This window comes from Battus philenor, unplaced genomic scaffold (genome assembly GCF_028537555.1).
Source record: "Battus philenor isolate CCGP_79_NKW_IND1 unplaced genomic scaffold, ilBatPhil1.0.hap1 SCAF_3, whole genome shotgun sequence".
In the NCBI taxonomy this organism is placed as follows: Eukaryota; Metazoa; Arthropoda; class Insecta; order Lepidoptera; family Papilionidae; genus Battus; species Battus philenor.
The window spans coordinates 9038387-9050811 of NW_027181693.1; positions in this window are offsets into that span (position 1 = coordinate 9038387).

A 12425-nucleotide genomic window follows, 5' to 3' on the forward strand; every position below is an offset into this window, starting at 1 on the left:
CATTGATTTATTTTGTAATATATAACTTAGATATTATTATGATGGTTTTAAAATTGCCAATTAATAGTACATGTTACTTTATTTTACATGAAAATAGAAGTTTCAAATATTTTAAAGTATTAACCAAAAACCGGTGCAATGCACATAGGTAGCTAAACAATAATAAAAAAAATTTAAACTAAAAAAAAACCAAAGCGCCACTTGTAACATTCGGAACCTTTTATTATGAGACACTTGTGTACCTGCGCAACGTCTCCCTTCCTCCTATTTCCTATGTTATTAGAAACCATTCAACCGAGGGGAATAAATTATTTAAAGCAGCCCTTTGTAAAACCTGTTTAAAATTTTTCTCACTTTTTGCTTTTATACACAAATGTCATGTTATAAAAATAAAATAATTTCTTCGTGTCGATGTATTAATTTCAGTCTAAATATTTTTTAAACAGAATAAATTTAAGCTTAAAATGTTAAGCTTAAATTGACTACAGAACATTTTAAGCTTAAATTGACAAATGATAATTATAAATAAACTAATAATGAAGCCGAACAAATAATTGTTTTTAACATTTCTTAATAATTTAAAAATTAATAAATAATGTAATAACAGTAATCACTGGTTTCATGACTTTTTAAAAATTAAATAAAACTTATTTTAATAAAAATGTAATAAAGTTAATTATTAAATGTAGAATTATGTATTTATTGTTACCAGCTTATTATATATTTTGTTAAATTCACACTCATAATGATTTTATTTAATAAGCACCGTGAAACATTCATATTATTATCATCACAAAAATTGTGTATTAAAATCATAACCTTCGTAAACCAAACCAGGTGATTAGCCAGTAAAATCAGTACCAGATTTAATATTAATTCAGGCAGAGTGCTTACCATGGCCTACATAAACATATAAGGTGTTTGTCAAGTCCGAAAGCGAGGAGCATAACATTCGTGGGTCGAGTAGCGGAGCGTGCTTCCTGCGCCAGTCGCAGGGGCACGCGCTCGGCTCACGCTGTAAGGCGAGCCATGCTACATTATTCCCGATACAGCGTGTTTTAATTATTTATCGTTTCCTTCGCTTTAGAGCCATGTTTTGTTTCGACGAACTGTTTATTAGTTAACTACTTACAATCATTTAATGCGACAATATCAGAGTTAGACATTGGAGACTCTGTAGGTGTTTTTTAAAGATAAATAAAAATTCTTAATTTAAATACCAAACATTTATCTTTACGATTTGGTAAATTATTTATATTGCTTTTTCTTTATCCTATTATATCACTGTAACGAAAGTAAAAAAATCCTGGTTATTTAATTATATTTTTAATATAACACATTTTTTTAACAGTTTTATTCAGTTATTAACGTTTAGATAGAAGTGTTATGTAAAAAGAATGACAAAAATTCTTGACAGTGATATTGCTCGGTTATTTTGATTACATTTATGCTATGTCTGATAAAGTGTATATGTGTTACTGGCGAGTTTCTTCCTGCTTTTTCTCCATAACTATAACACCTTGCGAAGCAGAGTAGAGACCAAAATAAAATAGATTAAAAGATAAATAAATAATATGTTGACGATCAATAAGAGTTTTGTCAAAGGCTCTAAAGTTGAATAGACGAATTTTATCCTTAATCTTTATATTTTATCTATGCTATCATAATTATGGCCTGGTTTACATACCTACCTATAATAAGCAAAACAAATTTAATTTAGTATTTTTTAATTATATATATTGCTATTGGTGTACCTGTTTGTTATTAATAAATAAATATTTGCGTATTATTCGGTGAGTTGTTATATCTATATCTCATCATGACATCCTTGGAGCCATACGGCTTAGAGACCTGAAATTTGGTACGAATGTTAGAAAAAAGAATCATATATTTATTAAATAAAACGTGAAAACGGGATATATGCCATATTATATTTATTATTATTATTTCCAACGGGGCTTTGGATTCTTTTTAAGACAAAATTTACAGTTAGACAGATATTTATGTCAAAGATTACTGGTAATGACTACGTTATTGGAGTGTAAAACTTATAAAGAAACCTTAACACAATGTTTTAGATATTAATAGAATATCAGATCAATTTATTAAGAAGTGGCTTTGCATTCTGTTACTTGATATAAATTTAAAATTATTTATTTTTATATAAAAGATTACATAATTTTAATTAGTAATTATGTGATTTAATATTATAATCAATAACTTAAAACCTAAATATGAATGAGACTGTTGTAACATTTTCTTAAGATTCCTTTATAACTATTTATGTTTAAACATCACGGTCGGTAGGATGTTGTGGTTTCGAAGCACGACTCAGTATGAAATCGTAAGTTTTGTTTAAACCACAAGAGGTAGGTACCTATAATTCCTACAAGTAGATAATTCAATATTTTAATTCATGAACCACGTTTTCTGGGAATTACTTTAACAATTCACAAGAACTCTGAGAAGATTCGTTTTGCTTGTATACCTAATAATGTATTGTTAAAATTTTGTACGGACAAAGTTCCAGTTGGCTGCGCTTTACGGAAGCCGTTACAGTTGTCGGTGTGTGAGCATTAAATTAAAAATAATTTTATATCCCGTTGAATTTCAGATTTCGGTTATATTTCGCTGCATCACAAAATATTCATAAATTTCAGGATTAATATTATTAACTAACGCTATCCTGTTTCTTACTCTATTTTTGTTATAAGAAGAAACATTCTCTGTCTTCTGACTTTAATGATTTTTAACAGTTTTATTTCCACCACCAACCCAAACTTCATACTTTATAGTTACATAAAAAGTAGACACCGACATTTAACAACGGTTAAATTTGACTTAAAATTCAAATCCCCACTTTTAATACCAATGTCAGGTATTTTAACTTGTTATCGTATTATTTTCTCAACAAATAATAGCATTAAAAAATGGTTAGCCTTTCAATGTTCCCCCTGTTTAAACAAAATCTTTAAAAGAAATCCATTGCAATGTTAAGTTTTCGGATATACCTTTTTTCAATGTTGATAAAAGAGATTAATAAAATCTGTAAATAATATGCAATAGTGACAAATAAGTAGAATCCGTAATAAGTATATATGTACAAATTATAAAAGTAAATATGTATGACGGCAGTCACATCCGCGAACTATGAAACTTACAGATAATCTATGTTTAACTAATAGTCTAGCATTACTTGACATTTTATTTAAAAGCATTTCATACCATATGTATGAAAATGGCATATCATGTAGATTAGACGCACAAATAGTTCGATGTGTTTAATAAAACATTAATCGTCTTAGGAACTAGTCTTAGTGTCAAACAGTATAAAAATTAAAAGGAAATATATTGACGGGCGTTACGTATAACGCAACGAAAGACATTACCAAATTCTTATGGCTACTGTCAATTGTTACGTTTCGGTTTACTTATCACGTGTTCCGCGAAAGGTTTCCGTTGTAACAAACATCACAGCTTCAGCTAAGCTCTTTTAAGAACTAACTAAGCCCTTTGCATGACAATGAATGTGAATTATTAATTCTCATATAACTTATGCGTAGAGGTACGGAATTTTCGCAAAAAAAAATCACCAATTTCGCATTTATATTTTTCAAAATATTAAAATTTCGCATAAATTTCGCATTTATACTATCGAAATTATAAAAGTTGGGTACATTAGGTATTTTTTTATTAAATACTTGTTTAGTAATTTTATTACTAAATATGAAAGTAAAGTTTAACAAAATACAAACTTTCAAAGTACAAGTCTTAACATTAAACAACTTTAATTAATTAAAAGATAACATTGTAGAAATTTCAACATTCGACTCCTTAAGCGTCGTTCTTCGGTCTGTTACGACGACATTGTATATGCTGAAGAAGCGTTCAGCGTCCACGCTGTTGGTTGGACTCCAAATACTCTGTAATTCTGCTTCAGCAAAGGACTGAAAGTTGCATTTGACAGCCAACAATATGTCCTTTATATTGGGGTTTTCATTTATATTAATAGACCGAAGAATAAACATATAAAAGTGCGCATACCCATCAATTAGCTCATTTTAAGGAGGTCTTTGAAAAAAGAAAAATACCATACTGTCGACGTCGATCGGAACGTTACGTAGGAAGTAAAGAAATTATTATAAAACCGCCACCCCCTCTTTTAAGATATTTACTTAAATACCTTAAAAGGGGTTCGGAACCAATCATATAAGAGATCACATTTGATTTCCATATGATTGGTGCCATCAGCGGGACGTATCATAAGAGATGCCGCCTGGCGTCTGCACCATACATTTCGCATTTATTCGCATCTATTTCGTAAATACGAAATTTCCGTACCCCTACTTATGCGTAAATATATACGATTAGAAGCAGATGTTGTATACCATCTTTGTTTCACACTCTGTGGAAGTCATTTTTAAACTATTAGACTAAATTCTAAATTAATACGATTTGGTAAAAGATTTTTAAATTAAATAAACCTGTATGACTGAATAATGGAAAATTTCCATAACAACTGACAAAACAATAAGATCATTTATATTTTTGTTTATCTGTGGTTTGTTCACAATTAAGTTTACTCTGACAAATTTATTATTTATTTTAAAACCACATTTGAAAAAAAAATAATGTACATATATTTCTGCCATTCAAACAATGTAAATGATATTAAATATAAGCAGACCTAAGGCAAAAACAAAACATTTAAATGTGTCAGCAGGATGAAGTTGATGCCTAATATATTAAATTTAAATAGAATACATAAATGTTAACATAATCACAGTGCAAAAGGTGTGCCTCTTAGTCAAGGTGAAACATTGTGATTTGACCTTTATACCATGTATTTGTTACCGACGAGAACGCTCGACATGCACCGTTTTCTAACATTCAATGATTATGTTTGAAGTTATTTCATATATAGAATAATTGCACACACTAAAACTAAAACCGTGAAATCACAAATTCACCCGATTTCAGTCATCTTTAAAACTAGAAGTTAATATTCATTAGTCAACTCATCAAAGAACGGAAAAGGTTGTATATTGAAATTCCTTCAATGCAAGCGTTAATTTCAAAAGAATTCTCGCTTACTGTTCAGTTTGTAGCTTGCGGTTTCTGTAGTCTTTAAACACAGTTTTTACCGAACAGGAATGAATCGACTAGCGATAACCCAAGCGGAGGTTCCCTGCAGGGGACCCTGATCCTGGTGTTGAAGCGCTAGTCCATAGCGGCTAGAGCCGGGGCCTAGCAGAAAGCCTATGAGTTTCGATACGTTCAAAAATATATTTATCTAAGCGGCTGCTATGCTTTTCTCGCACCCCCAGAATCTGCAAATGCCACTTATGCAGCAATGTAACTAACTTACACTGCTGCTGTCACAAAAACAAAACGAAGAGACGTAAAAGTCGTTAAAGAAGTTCATCATGAAGATCAGTATCAATCAATGAAGAAAGTAATCTGCGGTCTTGTAACACTATCATTATCCATGTCATCACAATAAGTAATATGTAAAATATTATTTCGGAAACCTTAACAGGATACAAATTAATTTCAATGATGTACAATTATACAAGCAGCAATGACGTTCTTCAACTAGTGTTGAAACTTTTCTTTAACAGTAGTTAATCTTTTATAAAAACAGCGAGAAACAAGAATTACAAGTTGTAAGTCAACGATGTTATTCGTACATTGTCTTGTCGTGTGCCTTTCTGGTTGTATCACTAATTTAAAGTAAGCATGACATTTCAACAAAGGTCACAGTGTTTTAATTACAAGATGATATCATTACTACAATTTTCTTAATTTAAAAATCACTATGAATAATTTTATTATATGTAACAATAACTATTATGTAATACTAGATATAGTGCTGCTGAAACCGCTGTAGTGGTGTGAAGAAGGGCCATAAAAAGCTTAGACGACGACTAACAGAATGCAACTGATGCTCCCCTTGTCTCGCTGCGCGCATACCTAAGGCATAAGGATATAGCGGTTTAGATATGCAATAATCACAAAATTAAATCCTTGTTTTAAAAGGAAATTTTTTCCTGCTGATTAACATAACATTTAATATTAATATAATAATTTATCGTTTTTAATTACACGAGGCAAGTTCTATATAAAAAATATGATCATAAGGAATAACATAAAGCGATGAGTGGTTATGAAAAACTACTTGCTAATTATTAATAAATGAATTAAATATTCAGTTGCTCCAAATATTGTAGATAGAACGAAGTCACGTTATCTTTTTATTTTTATGCTCTAGAAAGATAACGTCGGTCTTAGTTACTTTGCATTTGAATTGTAACACGAAAATAAACGTATAAAACAAATCAAAATAAAAAATATAACAAAAATAGGACAAATGTTTTTACTTAAACGCACTTTCAGTGACAGTATAAAAATAATGAAAATTCATTAAAATCACAAATAACGATTAAACCTTTCGGTTGTATCGAAAAAAGTTGGTAGCGTTCACATTAATAAAAAAATTGTCTTTCGTGTATGGAATAAGAAAACCGCAGAAGTAAACAATCCGGCCATTATGACTGTGTAAAACACCGGCTAACTATAATTGAATGACTATATCAGGGCCCTGTTCTAGATCACCTTGATCACAGTTACGTAAGTTTATTTAATATTTACATCACATATTTCTTTACTAGTTCTATTTCTATATCTATTATTTAATACTTAACTTACCCAGGACCGAGACTTGTAATCATATGTCGCGTGTTAGATTCGGGTTCGATATCTCCAGGATACAATTTGAAATAACTCACAATTTATGCATTAATTATATAGGATTGGCACAGCTCACAAAGAAGTTTCCTGAAGATAGACAGCAGCATATTCTACGTTACATAATACAACATCGCGATCGGCAACCTGCCTGCCAAGCATGGTGATTACGATGTATACCTCCATTGATATTTTTGGGAGCGATATGCTTTGCAGTGAACGTCTATGGGCTAAAACGACGACGACAGCAACGACTAAACGAACCGTAGGCCCTACCTAGTTGGATGGATGATATAGTTAAGGTCGCGGGTAGTTCCTGGATGCGAACCGGACAAGTTCATCGTGGTTATCTTTGGGCGGAGCCTATGTCAATAGACATACAGCAGACAGTCAGCCAATAGGCTGAAATGATAATGATGACTTAACCTTAATTCAATAATTTATATAATATTATTTTTCTCTTTTTACACTTGGTGCTATGGCGGACTTAATGTCTTATAAGCATTCTCTACTATAATCAAACAAACCCGATTGAATGTTGTCCTAGCACTCTGGGAAGTAAATAACCACCTTGTTTGATTACATAAGCATTTACTAGAAAATTTACCATAATAGTATAATAATATAATCTTGACATAACTCCAACCGAGGCCACAGAGCTTTTGCAATCACTCCACGGAGCTTCTGCTTAAGCTACAAGAGCTTGGCGGTCTCTTAATCGACTCGAATTTGATAACAACCTGCGACTAGTCTCCGGAGGAAACAATTTAGTAATGGAAACGTGCGAAAAGGAAGTAAATAAGCATATAAAAGTACAAAGATGAGTAACGACATCCTTATGAGCGTAAAGTATGTTTCATAACAATTTGAAAAATAACGTTGCTTTTTAGTTCATTTATTATTGCATTTTTTTCTCACTCTTGTCAATAGGCAGGCCATATAGAGCGCAGAACAGATAGTCGGTATGTCCTTAAGGTTTTAAAGAGCAGGATATGGACATCATATGGTCGTCCATCCACAAGGCGGAGACATTGTTAAAGTATTCGCTTGAAGACGCTAGATGCAGACCTTTTCCAAATGGTCTAGCTGAAAATCTATGAGAGATGTCTATGTCCAGCTTTGGACGTCCGGGGACTGAAATGATGATCACATGACCATAAATGTTATAGTTTGTTTACTTTAGTGTATGTACGTTGGACAGAAATTCACAAACAATAATACCCATTAAATTTACATATAAAATAGATAATGTAACGGAACGCAAGATAATTACGATTTAAATACATCTTAAAAGTCATTGTGAGTAGTGGTGTATTCCAACAACAAAAATTTTTGGTTGAGGGACTTTTCTACCAATCTATGTTCTAAGAAAATATAGAGTTCAAATAAAATGAGATAATTCATGCATTGAAATTATTGTTATTCCAATAAGAATTAAAATTCTTTTCGTGCAGTAATTATTTAGGCAAAAGTGTAAAAAAAATAGTGAAACAAAACAAAAGGAACCTTTACGATCAGTTACGCAATCGGCGTACATAAACAAATGGCTTTAAATATTTCCTTTCTAGGGCGATACAGTCATTGGAACGTGTGTGAATGTTAGCACTCATATAATTCCTACACGGGTTTTCCATTACGAGGGCTGATTTACCTTTGAGGTTCTTATAAACAAAACCCGCCAGCCGTTCGTCGATCTTTTGTGCAGCGATGAATACACTAATGGTTCAAACTAAAGTGTTCTATTTTCGAATAATTTGATTAACAGTTCCAATTCGGTTTTGTGATATATTTAGTACACTCGTAATATTTTCCATTAAACATAAATATTTACTTATATACTTACAAGACAAAAGTTGTAAAATAAAGACATATTTATATTTTATTAAACCTTTAATTTTTTGTAATCTTTATTACATTGATTACTGTTTAAAACAAAATGGTTTTTAATATTGAAATGTAAAACAAAGATGACCACAATTCAACTAACTAAAATTTCAATTAACGAATATTGAAAGTATTTAATAAATTTACCGAAACACACCATTAAATAGCTGTTTTGTACAAAGCATTCAATGTTTAAGCTAATAAAATGCAACTAACTTGTTATGGCAATCCAAAAAGTAAAAATAATGTTTGAGCTATTTGTAATTATATTTTGTTTCACTTTAATTATCTATAAGAGATTTCCACATTTTAAGTGATTCGCTATAATTAATAATAAATTGTAACCATAAGCCTTAGAGAATTTAAATTTAGTAGAGATTTTCTTTTCGCCGTGTAAAGATCAATTAAAAGATTTTACGAAATTATACCCACAAATGTGTTGAGAAGAAATTCATTACGATCGCAAAGCACTTGGGGACACTGGGCTTTAATGTTAAATAAAAAAAACTTAAACTTCTTCTTTTAAAAATGTTATATTTGTAAGGAAAATATAGTACATAAATTACAGGCGATAAAACTTCGAGTAATTGCTATTTAGCGCTTTTACATTAATTGACCATTAATCACTCTCTACTGATTTTAATAAATTTTACGTTCAAATTTATGAAGTCTTTCTTATCGTCGTGTCATTAACAAATACTAACGGAATTAGGGGTATTTGAAGTTCAAGCGAGTGAACAAAAGCGGCACCCGGCCTACAATGGTGTACGGTTTCAGCCTGGGAACCAACCACAGGCGGTTTCCACTTGAACGCCGCGTTGTAACGCCTCGCATCAAGTGCCGTGCTCTTTCTACATCATACATTCTTGAGTGCAACGTGGTGGCTCGTGGGAAGAAACCACTCATGCTTAAATATAACAATATTTAAAAAATACATGTTTGTACACATCGATAATAGAATTGTGAAGATTGCTTTATTTAGCTATTTAGTTTGTTTATTGGATACCTCAGTTTTGTCTAAATAAAGCTGTCAATAATAGAGGTAGTGAAACCTACCATTTAAGTTGTAATAATTATAACAGTGCCAGGAGTTTTGCATTTGCAATGTTATCGCGAAACAATGTTGAATATTTATGACCTGCGGAGTCATTGACATCATGTGAAATGTATAGTTGTCTATGTTATCGTTTCTTCCACAGGAGGTTTTCTTCGTTACCTTTACATCTAAAGGCATTATTATTTTACAAATAACTTTACCTAATAAGACAAATTCTCATTTGTCTTCTTAATGAATAAAAAAAAATTCCACGCCGTTGATAACATTACATATGAAATTGCCAATTAACAATACTGGCAACTATAATCTTAAATATTTGGGCGATAAATTTTTTCATGTAGTTCATGTTTATTTCACCGACTTAGTTTTTTTAAATTAATAATTCATTTTCTTTTGAGTAAATGAAATTCGTTTTATTGTCTTTGAAACAGTGAAAGAACCTCGAGAGTTTTGCCAAGGCATCCTCCAAGTAAAAGTGGATTCCAAAGAAAAGATTTAAAAGTCTCAGCTCGACTGGTATTATAGATGTAATCAAAACATCTGGCCAGAATTAATAAGGATATATTTTTTATCAATTGCAAAAGATAATAGATACCGTTGTTATTTTACCACTTGTGGTCAGTACACTAGGCGACTGCTTCTTCCGAGCAACCTTTGGCTACACATTTGTACGACAGTCTGTAGCTAAATTAAAGATATAGCGACCTGAAAGTCTGCATCACTCACTATACCCTCTAAGGCACACCTAGCTCCAATTGATTGCCACTTTATTAGAATTGTATTTCACTACATTTGATTACTTCTTGCAAGGGGATGGTAGGCAGTTAAAACTTCGAAGAATTTATTGAATCCTCTCGCAAGACATTAGAGCAATAAAATTTTCATGAAATATGATTTTGAATTTTAAATGTTAAAACCAATTTATTCGAACATTCGTATATGATACATTTTCAACATTTGAAATAATTTTATGTATCGTTTTGTAAATAATAATATATTAAAAACTACTAAACATCTTGTCATCATTGAATGACGCTGATTACAGTCTACTTCCAACCAGTCCTTTTGGAAATCTTTGGGAAGGCCTATGCCCAGCATTGAACGTCTACGGCTAAGATGGTAATAATAATCATTAATTCAATCATCTTTAGCAACTGAATATGATAAGATATTTGTGGTGGGCGTCAATAGTACACTTTCTAGTACGGAAACCATGACCAATGGAAAACCAGGCATATACATTGTACTTTCATAAATCAAGCAACAATGTATGCGTTTTTATCCTCTCGGTTTTATACCCTATTAAGAAATAATGACCTCCAAATCTTTTTATATTTGGTGAGTTATTTACTAATGTTATCCGAAAATGTTACAAATTATACTTAGACAGGAATTATTGCAAAACGACATCATATCGCATGTTAAATAGAAATGAAAAATTAAAAAATATGCCAAGTCATAAGTTAAAGAGGAACAATCAATATATACAAGGAGCAATAATAACGATGACGCGTCTGCGCCATGCAAACACGAGAATGTAAACGCATCTTTAGCCAATGAGATAAGTAGTACATTTTCTTGTAATGTCTGTCCGACGAAAACTGTATCTATTTTGACTTATAATATTATAAATATGACGTAAATAAGAACATGTAAATAATAATACAATATTTAAATTACTTGCACATCGTTCGACGACCGTAATATTGTAAACTTAATAGGTATAATTTTATTCGTAAAGTGTAATAAGCATATTTAAACAATATGCGCGAATGATGACCAATACAATTGATGTGTCACTTGGCTATTACGTATGGAGAACTGTTAAATGACAGTTATCACAATGACATTATACGTATGTAGGTTTAATATGTCTATATATACGTAGTTTGAAATCTGTATAAAATTTTAAATTGACTAATATATTTTAGTATTTACTATTCCATATATAGAATAGTATACTAAGAGCATATTTCGTTAAAAATCAAGTAGAACTTTCTACAGAAAAGGATGAACGGAAAGAAAGGGAAACGCTAAGAAAAAAGGTGTCGTTTTATATATTGTATGCAGGTTGATTGGTTACAGGTCTAAAGGCGTGTATGCTCAGTACATTGAAAGTCAATTAATGAACAGTAAACGCTTTATAAAAGTCAATAGTTTTTGAAAAAATAAGTAACGTAATGATGAATATAAAAATATGATAAATATATACGCGTTTTCTTATTATATAATAATATAGAAAAAAAGCTTTCACAAAATTCAGATTACTCCATAGTAAAACTAATTTTTGTTTACAATATTTCTCTGCAGAATTTGTACAGCCAGAAGAAATTCTTGTTTTGTCACATTCTAATAAAAAATTGACAAATGATTTACACATTCAACCCTTCGACGCTTTTACATCTAAAACTATACACACAGTATAGTTTGAAAAAAATAAACCGAGTGCTATTTATTTGCATTAAAATCGTTGTTTTAATTATTTGAAATTATTCGTTTTGCAAATAATTTACTGAAGAAGTTATTGTATGACGTAAAGTGCAAAATATTGTACAAGTTAGTTTGTATGTATATTCAAGACATGCGAATGTTAGTTGATTATGTCAAAGTTAGAATTGCGTTAAGAAACCAGGCTTACATAGTAAACTTTCACTTCAACGGTTTAATTGTCACAAACGTGAGCTGTGCGTAATTTCTGGACCAGAAAGGACGTTGCTTATCTAGCTATTGTTCTCGC